The sequence below is a fragment of the Centroberyx gerrardi genome, chromosome 19 (genome assembly GCF_048128805.1).
Source record: "Centroberyx gerrardi isolate f3 chromosome 19, fCenGer3.hap1.cur.20231027, whole genome shotgun sequence".
In the NCBI taxonomy this organism is placed as follows: domain Eukaryota; kingdom Metazoa; phylum Chordata; class Actinopteri; order Beryciformes; family Berycidae; genus Centroberyx; species Centroberyx gerrardi.
The window spans coordinates 3,336,833-3,353,850 of record NC_136015.1 but is presented as its reverse complement, the minus strand read 5'-3'; positions in this window follow the sequence as shown (position 1 = coordinate 3,353,850).

The following is a 17,018-nucleotide window of genomic DNA, read 5'->3' as shown; positions in this document are numbered from 1 at the left end:
GCAAGCCTTCACACACACAAGAAGGACAAAGAAGCCAATAAACTTGCGCCAAAGCGTTGGCACACCTAAAATCCTCAGTGCGCACTTAAGTCTGAATAAGAACACCTAAAGATCTGCGTAATTTAACACAGTTTGAATCGAGCCCGCACTTCTCATGTCGTTCATATGTGCCCTGATGGGTGGGAGGCCAATCCCTCCCCCGCTGCCTTTCCCCACCCACAACCCACTTTGATGCCCTAATGATTAGCTCCATTGCCATAGTGAATGCTAGAGGGGAGAGTGTGCACCCTGCCATGATACCAATTTCCAGGCGCTGCCATGCTGTGGTGAATTCCAATGTTTTGAAGCATATTTGCATGTCCTGGAAATGGGTTTTAACCAGATTTTTGATGACATTTTTCCTCCCAAAGAAATCCAAAGCTACCCGCAGAAGGTTGCGTTGCGCTGAGCCAAATGCATTTTCCAGGTCTAAAAATACAACATTGAGATCTCTCCTCTGTTGCTGCTGATTGAATCTGGTGCCAAATCATGCTCGTCTGTTCTAAACCCCAGTTTTATAGTGCAAAGTTGATTTGTGTTACATTGCCCTCCAAAAGTGCTCATTATGTTTTTCGAGGGTGAATACAACACTGAATTATGGAACATCATCATGAAGTAAGTTTTAAATAGTGTATGCTGCTCAGCACTTAAAATGTAAGTGCTTAAATTATAAGCAATATTGTATTTGAGCTCCTAATGTAGACACGAGTCAGACAATAAAGGCAAAATTCAATTTGGCAAAAGGCTGCTACATTCTTCAAAGACAATAAATCCTCTTTCTTCAGGCAAAGGGAAAGTTTTATGGGCTGATATGGTATGGAAACAATGTAGCGGTGTTCCCTCCCCCCTTCTCAGTCTCCCTCTCTCAGGTCAACAGTAAAAGGATCCGACCCACAGATTGACTTATCTACCTGAATCCAATTTTCATGTTCACTGACTGCAATGAGCGGCTTCATTCCAGGATGAATTACGCTTTTTTTTCTATCAGCTTTTGATAAACAGATGGAGCACTGCTTCCAGCCTTCGAAAGGGAAAAATGTTGAGCGTTCAATATGAATAAATCACAGTTTAAAACCACACACTTCAGGGGGAGATTTTATTTAGAAACCGAGTCATGATACCGCATTCTATCCGGCTGCACCAAAGAAAAAGGAAAGTTATTCTATAAACCGGAGCAACTGTCCTGTAAAATTGTTTTTCATCCAAACTCACTTATTTCATCACAGGTGAGATAATTTTTGTTTGGCCCCAGCTATAATCTGTATTATCTCAAGTTAACCATGGCTTCTCATCAGATTGTTCCGATTTATTTTGCGTCCTTTAGGAGTCGTCCTGGCGGTGCGATGTTATTGAATACAGCGCTCACTCCTCCCACTCCAGGACATCCTAATGTCATTAGTGGGAGAAGACATTAGAGGGAGAAGATGAGAAGAGCTGGTAGAGGGACATGAGAAACAGCAGGGGAGGTGACAAACCTCTAGAAGGCTGGATAATGTGCTTTATAGACCGCTGATGGATGAGGGGATTTATAACAGGTGATAAGCTGTTTAGATTCTAATTTGATGTGAAGAGTGAAGGAATGTTCAAGAATGTTCTGGACTCCATTGGGGGGAAATCCCACAATATGGCATTAAAGTAATAATCTGTGACATTTTCATATAAATAAAGGTCAGTGTTGCTACTCTCTATTGTTATAACACAACAGTGAGTCAACCTATATCCAGTTCATGAAAGCTTTTACATTTGCTGTTCTAAACAACTGGAGTCTGGTAGCTCTTTCCTGGGAAAAATCCTGTGGCGTATAGGAAGTGATGTGTTTTACGTTTCCGGTTTGTTTGGAATAAACAGAAAAAGAAGAACTGGGTAGTTAGCATGAGCAGTGATAGCCACCATGGCTGAACAGACAAAGAAAAGAGAAACTCAAACTGCATCAACAGAAAATCTTCCTCCTTTCTTTTACATAGGGGTGATGCAAGGAATTCTAGACCCTCAGACAAAATCTGAAAATGGGCATTAAATTAAATAAAATTTAAAATGTTGGATCATGAGAAAGCCCTCTTAATCCCCCTTGAATGATCCTGATTTTTTGTTTTTGATCTCATTTGCTCTGCTCTTTGCTCATTAAAATAATTCATGGAAGAAGAAACAAAAAAAGAAGCGAAAATTACATAGGGTATTTAAAATTCTCAAACTTAGAAGTCACAATTCGCTCCATAGATCGAGATACATGTGTTGAGCTGAAGATTTCGGTGGTGCCTTTACTTGCACACAGGTTCATTGAAAACCTCGGCTTCGTTGTCCTTCTCTTCATGGTGGAAAATCGGGGCCATGGACTTTCCTCCTTTTCATGTCTTTCTGCCAAGGCTTTTCCCTTTACATACCATGCACCTTTAATTCAGTTTTGTGTAGGACAATATTCAACTGAATTGCTCTAAAAAAAAGCATTGAAAAATACACTTTACATCATCTTAAACGGCATTTAAACAGCTATTCTGCATTTTAGCTAATAAGAAATTACTGAAAGGAAAAGTTATATGAGAAAAGAAAGAAATAAAAGTTTCTTAATGACAACTGCTTTAAACTCAACAAGCCACTCCATTTTCATTGCTTGCATTGAAGCTTTGCACCTGTGTTTTTGCACGTCAATGATTGGCAAATACATATTCTTTTGGTGCGTCTGGTCATTGCCGGTAAGAACTGCAGGAGGCTGCAAGAGGCAGCAGGAGACAGAAAGGCCTGAAATATTCCCACAACCTACCTGAAAACCCAGGGTGGAGAGGACACACGTGACCTGGAGTAACATGGAGGGATGTGGACTGTGTAATCTGGCTCCGCAAATCATCGTTCAGGAGACAGCGCAGCTCCATGATCGATCCGTGCAGAAACGCTCTGTTTAAATGATTTCTCGGCACTGCCTCTGCTCCCTGGATGATCCTTGAAAAACTCCAGCATACAAATGGCTTCACAGATCTTGATAGTTTAGTGGTGGGGAGTCGTCAAATTGCTTTAAATACCATTGCAGTTGTTCAGAGACCAATCAACAGCCTTGCATAACTAATTCATGTCCTTCAAGTTTTTTCTTATTCAGCAATTCATATATTATTTCATGTTTTTGGTATTTATTAGCATGTAGAGTTTTCAGTTTACATCCCGAAACCAGCGCTAGACATATTGTAGGGTTTCAGTTGCAGAGTGAAATGTGAGTACAAATGGACTAGAGCCGGAATCTGTGAATTCTAATGTGAAGGTGGAAACACCTCGATTGATGGTTCAGTAAAAGGCATATAGGATTTTGCTGCCTGTGGCTTGTAAACACAACTTTCAAAGTTGTGTTTACTCCCTGCGGTTGCCAGAACGCTAAAAACCAGTAAAAAACATACGGCGAGGCGAAATGGCAAGCAGACAAGGTACGTTCCAAAACAAGAGTGAATCTGGGGTTGGCTTTCACCCGTTGGCGAGTATTGAAGGAGAGGATGGGGATGAAGAGCGACGCAGCTGTTGGCCTGTTTTCTGTTGGACAGGTAGGTGCCGGTTAGCTTAACTAGCTAGCTAGGTATCAGCTTTTCTACCACAAAGAAGCTATGCTAACAATGGTAGCTAGCTGCCAGCTCATGACACCCACTAGCTCTGACCAGAATTGCAGTTACTCTGTATTTTAGTTTGGGACGGCTACCACAGCCAGTGTGGCTTTTATATATAAAAGGATTCAGCAGTGGTTTTGGTTGCAGGCGGACACACCTGCTGCCAAAAGGTTGACGCCCAGAAATGTTCATTCATTCAAACATAAGAAAATCCAGGCATGTGATGATTGAGTTGGATAATTTTTTTAATGATTGAGTAGGATAATTTTTGGATGAGTTTATGCTATTTCAAGGGGGGAAATCCTGTCTTTAAGGTCTGAATTGGGCCTGAAAAGGACATTTTACTAAAATGATTCCTGCAAATTTGGATTTCATAAGTGACTCTTGTTTTGTTGTCCTAATCCATCTAGTAGAATGACAAAAACTTGAAATGTTTCAACTTTTACCGCAGCTGATTTGCCTGTCATAGTGTTGCAGTGTCATCTGTAAAATAAATGATGTCCAGTTTGCTATCTACCTTCCACAGCTCCGATCTGAATACAGCTATACCTTTTGCTTTAAAAGTGAAAAATTGGTTTTGCTGATGAAGATCACTGAGGCAGGAGACAATGCTGAGGACTGGTGCATGGTTCAGTTTCACAACTCTACACATTCCCACCAAAGGATGAAAACAGGCCGACGATCCAATAAGAATTCCATGAAAAAAGGGACAAGCATGACGAATCCTAACAACAAAAAAGACCCAAATCAAAATCTACACTGGAATGAAATACGCCATGAAAGATGAGCGTGGTTGCAGCGCAGTGCATGATTTGTTCAAATTTCACAGGGCATGTTGATGCTTTTTTCCCCTCACTTTTCGCTTAAATTCTACATTTAACAAGGGAAATTTATTACATACAGTATATTGTGTTGCCGGGCGGGATACTCATCACTCACATCACCCCCTGATTGCAACAAAAAAGTGATGGTAGGATTATGAAAGGGATTATTGAAGGGTATGTGGAAGTGATTTGGGATATCTGGAATTGTGGAGTATGCTGGGGGTTGAAATTTCCCTGTTGAATCCAGTCTCCCCTCTGCTATTTAGATAATAGACTCATTTAAACTGCCAGAGACAAATTAAAACCATCACCAAGCGACTTTACACCTTTTTCAATCGTTGGATTTGTTTTGCGAATACCGTTTTAGCGCACGGTAAAACACAGAATTTATTCACCTTGAAAGAGTGAATGTCAACTCATATATTCCACCTAGCATTCCCCTTGCCTACTCAAGCATCAGTCAGCTACAGAACATTAAATTTTCGGGAGATCTCGATTTGTGGCCAAGGACAAAGGAGAACAGCTTGTCTGAATGTCACACCTGTTTGAACTGCAAAGGGCTCAATCTTAAGACTCAGTAAGCTGGAACTGGCTGTAATGCAATGCCATTACAGTGGAAAACCAGGTCAAGGCTGCCGAGGCACAGTTCAAAATGCCACTCTGGGTGAGCTGGAGTCTTTTTTCCTCAGTAAACTAAATGCTGTCCTCAAAACCTGTGAGCACAATGTCCTTTCCCTGACCTTCTCAGAAATGCTTCCTGACGGCCAGCAAATAAAAGAACATCTCCACAGAAGTATATTTAGAAATAAAAAAATAAAAAAAATAATAAAAACCCACCAAGGCTGCTTTGGACGCGTGGAATTTTTTTAATGGGTTGAAAAATATTCATTTCAAATAAAAATGAGAAGTAATTTCACAGCCAGCCAGATTCAAACATGCATTTTCAATTACTTGAAGAGGAATAAAATTATTAAAATTAAAAAAAAGTACAAGTATGCAAAACAGCCTCAGGTGGCTACTCGAATATTTGTGAAAAACACTTTGCCTTGTCTTGTTCATTTTTAATCCCTTGTTCTTTCTTTCTTTCTTTCTTTCTTTCTTTCTTGTTGCTTTTTCTGTCTGTGTCTGTACATGTGTGTGTGGTGAGTTGGTGAGTTTTTAAGGTGATTTTAGTTCTTTTCTCCTTGAAGAACTGGGTAGTTAGCATGAGCAGTGATAGCCACTGTGGCTGATAAGAGAAAGAAAAGAGAAACTCAAACTGCATCAACAGAAAATCCAAGGAAAAAGACGTCACAGTACTGGACACACTGTTTGATTGACAGGTGATCTCTGGGAAGTGCAGCACAGAAACACCACAGCAATGAGCGCTGAGCGCCAAAGATGGAGGTAAAACAAGCATGTAATTCATGATAAGCTGTGACCAGATTTTTGAAGAAGTAGTCGTAGTAGAAGTAGTCTCCAGAAGTCGTAGTCTAAAGTAGGCCTATCTTTATGTGGGAAGTAATATTTTGCTTAGTATCTTGGTTGAAAAATGCTATTAAAGTGACCATGTTAAATAGCATAATGTTAGCATAACATTTTGTTCTTGCTAGGTTCAAGAGTCAAACTATGTATCATTTGCCAACCGTGGCACTGCGCATTAAAGTCTGCTGCCCTACCAAGTGAGCTAAAGCACCAGAGTGGCTGCCTGAGAAACATATAAAGGTATGTAGAACGTAGAAACGTCGAAAGGTGTATCTCTGTATCCCACGGGTGCTGGGCAGTAGGGTTTTTTGTCATTTTTGGGACTGACAGACCGACTCTAGCAACCGACTGACTCATGCTAGCTGCTGGTCACAGCTAAACACACCACAGCAAAGACCAAAGCACCAAAGGTAGAGACAAAACTCAAGGATTACCACTTTAGGCTGTGACCACATAGGACACTTTTTTGAACGCACGCGCCTTTTTTTCCAGTTATTTTCAATGGTGGTCCCCTGGGCGCTCCATGTTGAAGATGTCTTAACTTTTGCTGCACATGAATGTGAAAATAGGTCTTGAAATAGGTGCTGACAAGGTGATAAAACTGTGGGTGCTCTGTTCTCCCTAGCAGAACATAATTTGTCCACATTATCCATTTCAGAATGGGCTCCTCATCCTCTTCTTCAAGAGCAAGCAGAGCAATAGCAATTTTATTTTTACCTAGCTAACTCTAGATAGCTTGCAATTTGTCAAACTTACTAGTGACACTCATAGCTTTGCATGTGCATAGGAGAAAAAAGCCTCCTATATGATCATGGCCTTAAAGGACATCAAAAGTCAATGTTTTTCTAGCGTTTCTCTCTTTCTTTCTTAGTTTCTGTCTTTCTTTCTTTCTTTGGCACTTATTACCCTAACTGCCCCCCGCGTTCCCTCGCCTGTCTTGTTCATTATTTTTCGTCATGTCGACAAAAGGCCCCTGACAGAGTCTGACACCGGCCGCTATTCTCCCCTTGACGAGGGAACACAAGCATTGCCGGGACGTTAAGAGCGCTGAACGATTTCTAACCTTAACCAGGCAGGTGATGGGCAGGCCAACCTGAAGGCTGCGGATCGCCGCCCCGCTTGGGATAATTAATGAGTCTCCGTCAAACGCGCTGGGTGCGGGTTGCCCTGTCAGTGTCCATTTCATTGCCAGCACGGACCACGTGAAGCCCTGACTCGACACTCCGCATTCAAACCCAGGGAGATCGAGACAAGGGACATCACAAGACTTTCTGACGCTGAACAGTTTCCTTTGTGGTTAAATGGCACAACCGAAGCAGTGAACTATGAGTAGAACATGTTTATCTGTAGAGGGGAAGCACAATATGTCACTTGAGACACACAAATTACCTCAGAGGACGTTCTCCACACTGAGAGGCAGCATTTAAATGGAATGAATGGATGATGTACTGGGATCATCAAGGGAGCTGGAGCTGAGTAATAGCCGCTCATAAGAAACTTGTTGTTAGATTTAATACTTTATTAAGGTTTCTGTCACATTGCGCAGCATTAGAGGTTGTACAGCATTAGGTTACTTCAATAGAGTGTGTATGTGTGTATTAGCATTAGACCAATAGTATGAATATGAATGAATATTATCATTATTATCCTGGGTTTCAGTGCTTTTGAGGTTTTCCACCCTTTTGGGGAAACACTGAATCCTTGTAATTTTTTGCTTTGTAATGTAATGTTTAATGGTCAATGGTCAAATCCAAAGATAGTGAATATCGGCACAAAATATCGGCTATTGGTAGTTTCATTCAAAAAAATACTGGTATCACATCAGCCTCCAAAAACTAATATCGGTTGAACCCTAGTGCATAAACTTTATGTGTTTTTCTTAAAATTCACAGCTGTCCAGGATCTTCCCTGTCTGCTAACATCCAGTTCCATGTCCAAACCAACTTGGCTGAGCGGGAGCTGAATATCAATATGGGTAAGAATGTGTTTCCTGTGGGTCGGGGTTGTTTCCTCTCTGACCTTATGTCTGCAGGCTGGGGCGGGCGGGGTTACGGGCCTCGGGGTGGGGTAATGTAGAAAGGTAAAAGACTGGCAGGGTGGCCCCCAGAGTCTGCTTTTGAGGCTGCCAAGTTCAGCTGATCTGTGCATAGGCTGTATAATTACATGCCCCCTCAAGAGCTGGCGTGTCAATCTTTATAAGTGAGGCACAAAGCCTGTTGGAGTTTCCATCCCGGCTACTAGCAACGCTGACTTCACTCAGTAGGAGGCTTTGGGGGGAAAGGCTTACTCTTCTCTTCCTTGTTAACTCCTATAGAGGGACTTCAGAACCGTGTGATTTGGGGGGAAGCGGTAGCTTAGGGGTCAGAAAAACAGTAGGCTGCCATTTTGAATCCGTGCATCAAGTGGGAAAATGCGGGTGGGGGCAAGTGAATGAGAAACGTTCCCCTCTCTCAGTAACCATCGTTGAGACTGTGGTTGTGCTGGGCAGCTCCCAGTGTGAAGGTGGAACTCTATGCATGTGAAGCAGGGTGTCAACTTTACCTTGATACATAAAGGTTAGATTAAAAACAAAAATAAACCCCTTGGGCCAATCAGTAATAAGATGCATCATCCCTCCAAGTTTCATCAAAATTGGACTGGTGATGTAGCAGTTATGGCCTTTCAAACTTTGACATTTTGACCTTTAATTATCAGGCCAATCAGTGTAATATTTTAAACGGCAGAACACAGTGCCAAAATGCATCATCATCATCATCATCATCATCAACAAAATGATGTCTTTGTCTTGACAAAAAAGATAAATTTACTACTTACTATTGAAGTGTCCGCCTGTAACCAGCATAATGACGACTTAAAGGAAAAACACACATGGTCGTTCTATGGTCACATGTAAGAATAATGTAAGTGCACTACATCCCTCATCTATGGCCTCCTTACTATTGGTTGCGTGTAATTTTTGGTGATCCAGGAACTGAAGCTTATTCTACTGATGCACTCATTGTAAGTTGCTCTGGAAAATAGCCTTAGCTAAATGCCTATAATATAAATGTAAGTGTGTACATATATGAAAAAAGTGGAAACCACTGCAGTTGGAGTAGGTCCTTCACTTCAGTTGGCAGCAGGTGAGTCAATCCCAATCAAAGCAAACACCAGCAGACAAACGTACCTCCATTTTCTCTTCAACGGTACCACGTTACGTTAAGTGTTCATTAACTAATGTTAACTAATGCATTTACTAACATGAATTAAACATAATAACATCATTAACAAAGATTAGATCATATTAAATGCACAATAAACAGCTGCATAAAGTAATGTTATACATGTTTGTTAATGCCAATGTATTGTCTAAATTGAAACCCTAACTCTTCATGTATTTCTTAAACATGTCCTGGCATTAACTAAAGTGATTAAGTAACAACGAGCATTACCTAACATTAATAGTGTGCATTTAACATGAACTAATCTTTGTTAATGTTGTTATTCATGTTTAATTCATGTTAGTAAATGCATTAGTTAACATTAGCTAGTGAACACTTAAAGTGTTACCTCTTCAGCAAATAATATGAACCATAGTACATCAAACCAGCTTATCAGGTTGTTGCGCAGTTGTGATGTAACTGTAATATACAGACTGAAGTGCCATATTTGCTAGAGTGGGAAAGAGGCTCCTCTGAAGGCTCCTGTCACTGGTGAAGTGAGGCCTCCCAGTGTGAGACTGTGTGCTGCTGAGGCTTGGAGAGCGACGTGAAAACAGCGACCGCAGCATGGGGCCCAATATCCACAGTGGGTAGTGTGCTCTGTGGTGATTGCCTGCCCTTTGAAGACATGGCAGCTTGTGGCTACTGAGGGTCTCTAAGTAGCAAATGATCCACAGTCGCTCTGTAAGTTATGTAATATAGGTAAAAGCAAGAAAACAGCTGTAGCTACTGCAATCCATGTAATAGAGTACAATATACTACATGTACAGGAAAAAGGGAGGAGTTCAAAGGCATCCCTCAAACAAAAACATTAAAAAAGCCTTTATTTCACGGGTATAGCATAAAAGAACATTTTAAAAACAACTCAGCCACCGATGTGTCCTTCATTCAAACTTGGTTCTTCATGTAGTTTGGTGTGCTACTCCCTGATGAAGGGCGAAAACGTGTTGGAGTTGTTTTTAATATGATGAAGATGAAGGCTTTCTCATTCTTTTTGCTTGAAGAGTCCCCCGGAACTCTATTTTCATTTGAGCAACCGCCCCAAACCAAAGAGCACCTTCAGCAAATGCCTTCACACACCAAAGCCCAACAGGAGCACTCTCTACCCTCTCTTCTTTGAAACACTTTGTCTGTATGTTCAAAATACATTTGATATAGAACACCTGCATTGTGATTTATAGAGAAACTGTACACATGTACAATCTCATCCTGATGGAGTTTTGTCATTGTCAGATAAAGTGATAGAAAGAGGGGCTTTTTGGGAACAACAAGGTTACAGATAATCCATAAACTGCAATTCTTTTCAAATTGTGGCTTACCTAACATCTCTCTCTCCCTCCTAGCTAATCTCGTCAGGGACAGGAATCCAGACTCAATACCATCGACCTCAAATAGTCCCTCTTATCTCCTGCAACTGCTCCTCTCTGGAGAATACTCAGCAGCTGACAACAAAACATAACTGGGTCTGCATCTCTCGAAATGAAAGAGATTCATAAATTGTTCCTCTTGTTCGCCGTCCGCTGAGTCATTCTGCAAATTCCTCAATGGATTTCTCTAATGTTTGAGTACAATAACCAACAAACTGACAGAAAACAGTGTGTGCAGTCGGGCAAACTTACAAAGAGGATCCAAGAAGGAGGAAGACAGATGGACCGACCAAACACTAGTCAGGCAGGCAGGCAGGCGGACAAACCAGCAGCCAGACTTTCGGACCAACTAAGAGTCAGGAAGACAGGGTGAGGCAGTCCGATAAAGTGAAAGACAGAGCTTACCGTGCTGTATTGTGTCCAGACAGGCAGGGCTAACTCAGGAGCTCTAGCCGCATGCTGTTCCTGTGATTAGCCCTCCATCTGGCAGGGTGGGCAGAGCGAGCGGCCAGACCATCGCAGGCTGCTAGATGGATCTCGGAGCTCGGGGTCTTCCTTGCAGTTGGCAGAGGCAGTCTGCTCGGTCTCACCGTCCAGCCTTCCCAACAGGCCCCAAGGGTTCAAACATCTGGCCGACTTTATTATCTGGACAATGCAGTACAATGAATAAGATGTCGTGTGTGTTACGGTATAATTATATTTACAACTAAATTGGATGTGAGTAGCCTCCTCAACGTCCAAATTGATTACGAAGAATTGGCATTCGGTTGCACCTTAAAAACAAGTTCTCGGGGTGGTTTAGCTGGCGAAGGCACCATGTAATTGTAATGTTTTGGGGGTCTTTGTTGTGCGAGTCTCTTGCCATAGTAAACCATCCCAATTAAGCAGAAATGCCATAAAAAAATTGCAAAATTGCACCTGTATTTCTTTCCATTTTCCAGGCGGAACTGAGAGCGCAGAGCAGGGTCAACTGCAGATCAATGTCCCAGGAACTCATTCATTGTTTTGCTTAAAAGATAATTCCAGTTATTTTCAACCTGGGCCTTAATTTCCTAATTTTTGCCATCACGACGATTGATTGTGTTGAAAATTGCATCACTTACTTCACTGTAGAGCTTTACATAGCTCTCCAGGTCGCCGGGAGTGCTGCTGTCCAACACACATACACAGGGCCAATGGTAATTTCCAACAGCTGAATCCATCCAAAAAGAGATTAAAACACATCCTTTCAACACAGTAACACTCTCACTGCAATGGGCCCTGCCTACATCCAATGTCTGATTATCCATTGCCTGAAATGTGTGCATATTGCGGTATTAGATATGTTATTTTAATTAGCATGAGCTCATTGGAAACTAGACCGTTGATGCTGTGTTCATCAGCTGTTCTGTAAACAAGAACTGCCGACTTTCAAACTGAAGCAACAAAACCCGTTCTTCCGCTTCTTCCGACATGACTGAATGTGGCAGAAGACTGGTAGCAAGCAAAGTAAATAAGGAAGTGTGTGAACAACGCTAAAAAAAAGTAAATCAAATGGATTATTATAACTGAAATGTCGTGATAATTGTTCAATCACAGCTATTTAAAAGACATGTGTAACTGCAATGTGAGTGTTTTAATCACTTTTTTCACTTTTTTTTTGATTCAACTATTAGAGATTACCATTGACCCTGTGTGTGTGTGTGTGTGTGTTGGGAAGGCAGTGCCACCGGCGACCTGGAGGTATGAACGCTCTACAGTGAAGTAAGTGATGAAATCTTCAACACAATAGATCATCATGATCTCAAAAACTAGGAAAACAAGGTCCAGGTTGAAAACAAAGTCTTGACCATGGATGTGGACTCAACATTTTCCTGCCTATCTAAAATATAAAAATTGTAATTTTACTGATGATTGGTTCACTTTCTCCTCAACACTATAACCTATTCAAGGGATTTTCAACTGTAAGCAATAGTCCTCAAACTGCTATGTATTAATTAGATGGATGTTGAACGTGATATTACAGACCTCCTGCAGATCGATCTACATCTGTTCATCCTTGACAAACTCCTTAATCATTATTGTTTACATTTGGACAGAAATGTGCACTGCTTATTGTCTATTGTGGTCTTGAGTAAGATTAATTTTGCTCTGGTCTTGGTCCCCTTTGGACCTGGTCAGGATTCGAACTCTCGAACTCTGACACTGTAAACTCTGTACCTTCCCGGCAACTCCGGGGATTGAACCGGCAACCTTTCACCTCCCGGTTGGCCCCTCGGACAGCTACACCACCCTCCTGCCTGCGGGCCAGTCTGCCACCATCGTTCACATCATTCCAGAGCCACACATTAGCAGAGTTCCTAGCTCAGCTTATCCAGCAGCCCATTCATCATTACCTGAGGGAGTCGGTGTTAGCCTAATCAAGGCCTTGATTAATTGAATGAGGTAGAATAAGAGGTGGGCCAGGCTCAGCAGTCCTTCAGGCTCCTCCGCTCATCCCCCCCCCCAGCTCTGTGGAGCGATGGCTGGCTACAGTATGGTATGGGAGGGCCATATGGTGGTGCTGCTGTGCATAAGATCAACTCCCATACACAGATGCTGCTACTCTTTTTAGGAAACAGAGATTGCAGGACAGCAGCAGTGATGGAAGTCACAACTCTCCTAAGAATAGGCTAAATGATTTTGTCCAGAATTCCATGACTATCTGTATTGTAGGTAGAGGGATAACAGAGAAACTATGGTCAAAAACTATGGTCATTCTTCTACATTCTCTAATTGCGTTAACTTAATGTAAATGAAATAATGATGAAGTTTAAGAATTGATCAATTTACTGGGGATCCCCTGGAACCCCCTCAAGGACCCCTGGTGGCCCCCGGACCCCATGTTGAGAACCACAGATCTAATATATATATCTATAATGTACCTCAAAACATAGTTATACTGTACAGATGGAACCATCAATCAATGGCTTCAGATCATTAATATCACTATTAGTATTTAGAATAAGAAGCTTTTTTTGCATTGAACAGGGTTTTGGAAATATACAAATTGCATGAAACAGACCTACTGGCTCATGGTGTATATGTGCATACAGAGGACAAAATAGCTTTTCACCAGCAGTTTCTGGCAGTATCCCGCCAAAAGGAAAACAGAAGTGACACCGTTATTGTTACTGTTTTCCCACCTTTGCCGCTACTGTACGTCACACCCGTAACACACTGCTAGAGGAGATAAAATGTTCAGGTTTCTTTGCCTTTACTTCCTTCGGCTATCCGTCTCTCGCCCGCCGCCTCATTCACTCACTCATTCGCTCACTCATTCACCCGCTCACTCACTCAATCTCGTGCGCGCACACTGCTGTACCGTGCAGATAAAACATTCTCGCCGAGTGTGAATGCGGGGAGAAGAAAAATGACATTGGGTAATCACAGTGAAGCATTACCAGTCATTACTCTGCGCTGTCACTTGGAGACGAGAGACAAGGCGGCGAGTCGCAGGAATCCGCGGCTGCCTGCAGGTCCGCCAATGCTAGATTGATTCTGCCACAGCCCCGAACACCTCTTCCTCCCTCCCTCCGCCTCGCATGTTTCATCCTTTTTCTTCTTCTGCTTCTTCGGGAGTCGCGGTTAACCAGGCGGCTTTGGTGGTTTTTTTTTTCTTCACTTCCTGCAAGGTGGACAGATGAGTGAATCCACTCCATCCGCGGGTTGACCTTGACTGAAATTAAGATTTGCCTCACCCACTGTGGCCATGCTGCTATTACAGATAAAGCCCCGGCCTAGGAAGTAAGATGTATTGCTTTCAACGCAGGTGGAGCATACACAGCCACAAATGGTGCTACTCGTTTTTTAATGCGCGCCGCTTTTTGATGAAAACAAATCCATTGTCTGATTCATCATTGATAGAAGTCCTTTATTGATCCAGTAACTGTGGTGGAACCGTTTAAGAGTTCAAGGCTTTGGAAATAATTTTCTCTGTGAATTATCTGTAATCCGGTTAAAGGAGAAATCACCGCCCAATCTAAACCATACATTTATAATGCACTAACCCATAGGCAAAGTGTCTTCTGACAAGGGCATTAGGATAAAATTGTGCTTTTAAACTGTGGTTTCATTACATTCTCTATGTGCTTGTTTGTCTGTCAAAGAATTTAAAAGCATGAAAAAATTTGGCTACTCGCAACAAGCTTTAATATTAAAAACCAAAGTGTTTTGGCTGCAATGGCCTTTGTCAGGGTTACAGGATTACATGTAAATCAGCAATTAGACCAATCAGACGCCAGTATAAAAAAACAAACAAAAAAAACAAAACAATACTGGAACCATATGGGTTTCAACCCCTTAAGGACATAGTCAGGAACATCATAGCATATTAAAATATCTAAAGGAAATCTTTAACATTAAATCCCTCATTCATTCCATTTGAGTAAAGACTTTTATAATGACAGATCCAAAAGGCAGACATGGGATACTGAGCTTCTTCAAAGTGGCTACAGGATTTTTAATCCCTTAAAAAACAAAAATCATTTTATAAGTAATGAAACTCTTATTGTCCACAGGCATTACTGACCACTGAGAGGATGTTGATAACTTTCTGTATTTCTTGTGTACTGACAATTTACATTCTAGGGTTGTTGATCAATACCAAAGGCTTCTGGCTTTCAAAACTCACTTTCTGGCCTGTACTCTGTTTGGACCAAAAACTCCCCACCCATAGAAGTTTCAAGACACTCAATATAGAAGAAGCTCAATACAAGGTAGTTTACAATGCTGTAAAATGCAGACTTTACAGAGTGAGTTGAGCTCACTTGATGCAACTGGGCTGGGAGGCACAGGAAACATCCACTTATGACCTATAATAAACCTACAGTATAACCCCTATACCCAGCAGGCAAATGTTATCATGTACACAGCTACAGTATTGTGATGCTGAAGGGCAAAGACCGTGAATCCACTGTGAACCTGAACCATCTCTACTACAATATCGCATAATGCATAATGCTCATATAAAAAACCTCGTAAATCCAATTTTGGTCATTTTCATGTTTAAATTTCAACTGAAGGATTCCATGCTATGGGCTGAGACAATTCTCTATGACTTTTGGGTCTGTGAAACCATTTCAAAACCCTGTTGGAAAACTCTAAAATGCATGTTCGTCAAGCAAAAGACAAGGCTGTTTATTGTTCATATCTGAAAACTTTTGTAGCTTTCATTCAGCAGCAACAAATTAAGCAAGAACTCCACTGAAAATCCCAGAGCATGTCACATTCCATAGACTGCTTGGACCTGACAAATGAGGAATGGTGCATGTTGACCGACGTTTGTACAACTTTAAGTATTTTAATATTGGCAATGTTGATGATTATGATAGTGACGATGGTCATACAGATGAGGAATAAAGTTAAATTTGCCACCACATACTACTAAGGGGCCAACGCTAACCTTAACCGTAATTTACTTTATTGACTCTTAAAGGTGCTTTTGAACCTCAATATATCATTGTCAAATTACTTGTGATACCTTAGTATAATTACCATAAACAAATGAGAGCATGGTGGAGACGATTGGCAGCCTCTATCTCACACCAGTGGTATTGTTAGTACTAGCGTTTATCAAAATTAAGACTACATTTCCCATAAACCCCGTTGCTTCCTGCCCCCCTCCTGGCGTCTTTGTCTTTACTGAAGAGGATAAATGCGTTGGAAGTGATTTTCCCATCGTCCTCTCACTCCTTCCACCACCTGCCACTGCCAGACACTCTGAAACCCGGTGGCAGAGAGTATCAAAACGGACATTTATTTATATGAAAATGTTGCGGAGTGTTACCTTAAATTCAGGATCAAATGAAACTGGGAGGGAGGGAGAGGAAGAGAAGGAAAGAGAGAGAGAGAGAGTCAGACATATAGATAGACAGGAACAGAGACACAGAAAGTAAGGTCCCCCCCCCCCCCCCCACCGAACCCCCACCCCCCCACCCCCACGAGATTGACTTCTCCCCTGTCACTTCTCTCAGGAGGAGAACAGGAGTCCTAATCCACTGAGAAGGCTAGATACAGCTCCTCTACATTGCACCCGGAGCCAGGGCTATTGAAAGTGATATCTGAGATTACGTTTCATTCCGGCAGGCCGGCTTCTCTTAACCAGGCCGGTGTGGAGACTCTGGGCCCGCTGCAAGATTCGAGCAGACAGACCCTCTCATTGAGCAGACAGGGTCTACTTCCCTCCTGCCATTTCCAGCCCGGCTCTCCGGCCCGAAACGCAACCAGACATCTATAACTGAGCGCGCTCTCCGTGGCTGATAGCTTTCTGTGTATTTTGGTGTGCTTTTTCCCGGGGTGCAAAAATATTTTCATCCTCAGTACAGTACACTCTGATTCTGATGCTCAGAGGAAAAGAATGTAATCCGTGAACTAGGGTCGGACTGATATGGGCCAATATTTGCTTCTAAAATCCATAAACTAGGGTTGGACTGATATATCGGGCCAATATTTACTTCTACTAATATCAGTAATATCAGTGTCATCCACCTCTGATATGATGCAGTTTGTTTGATTACACATTTA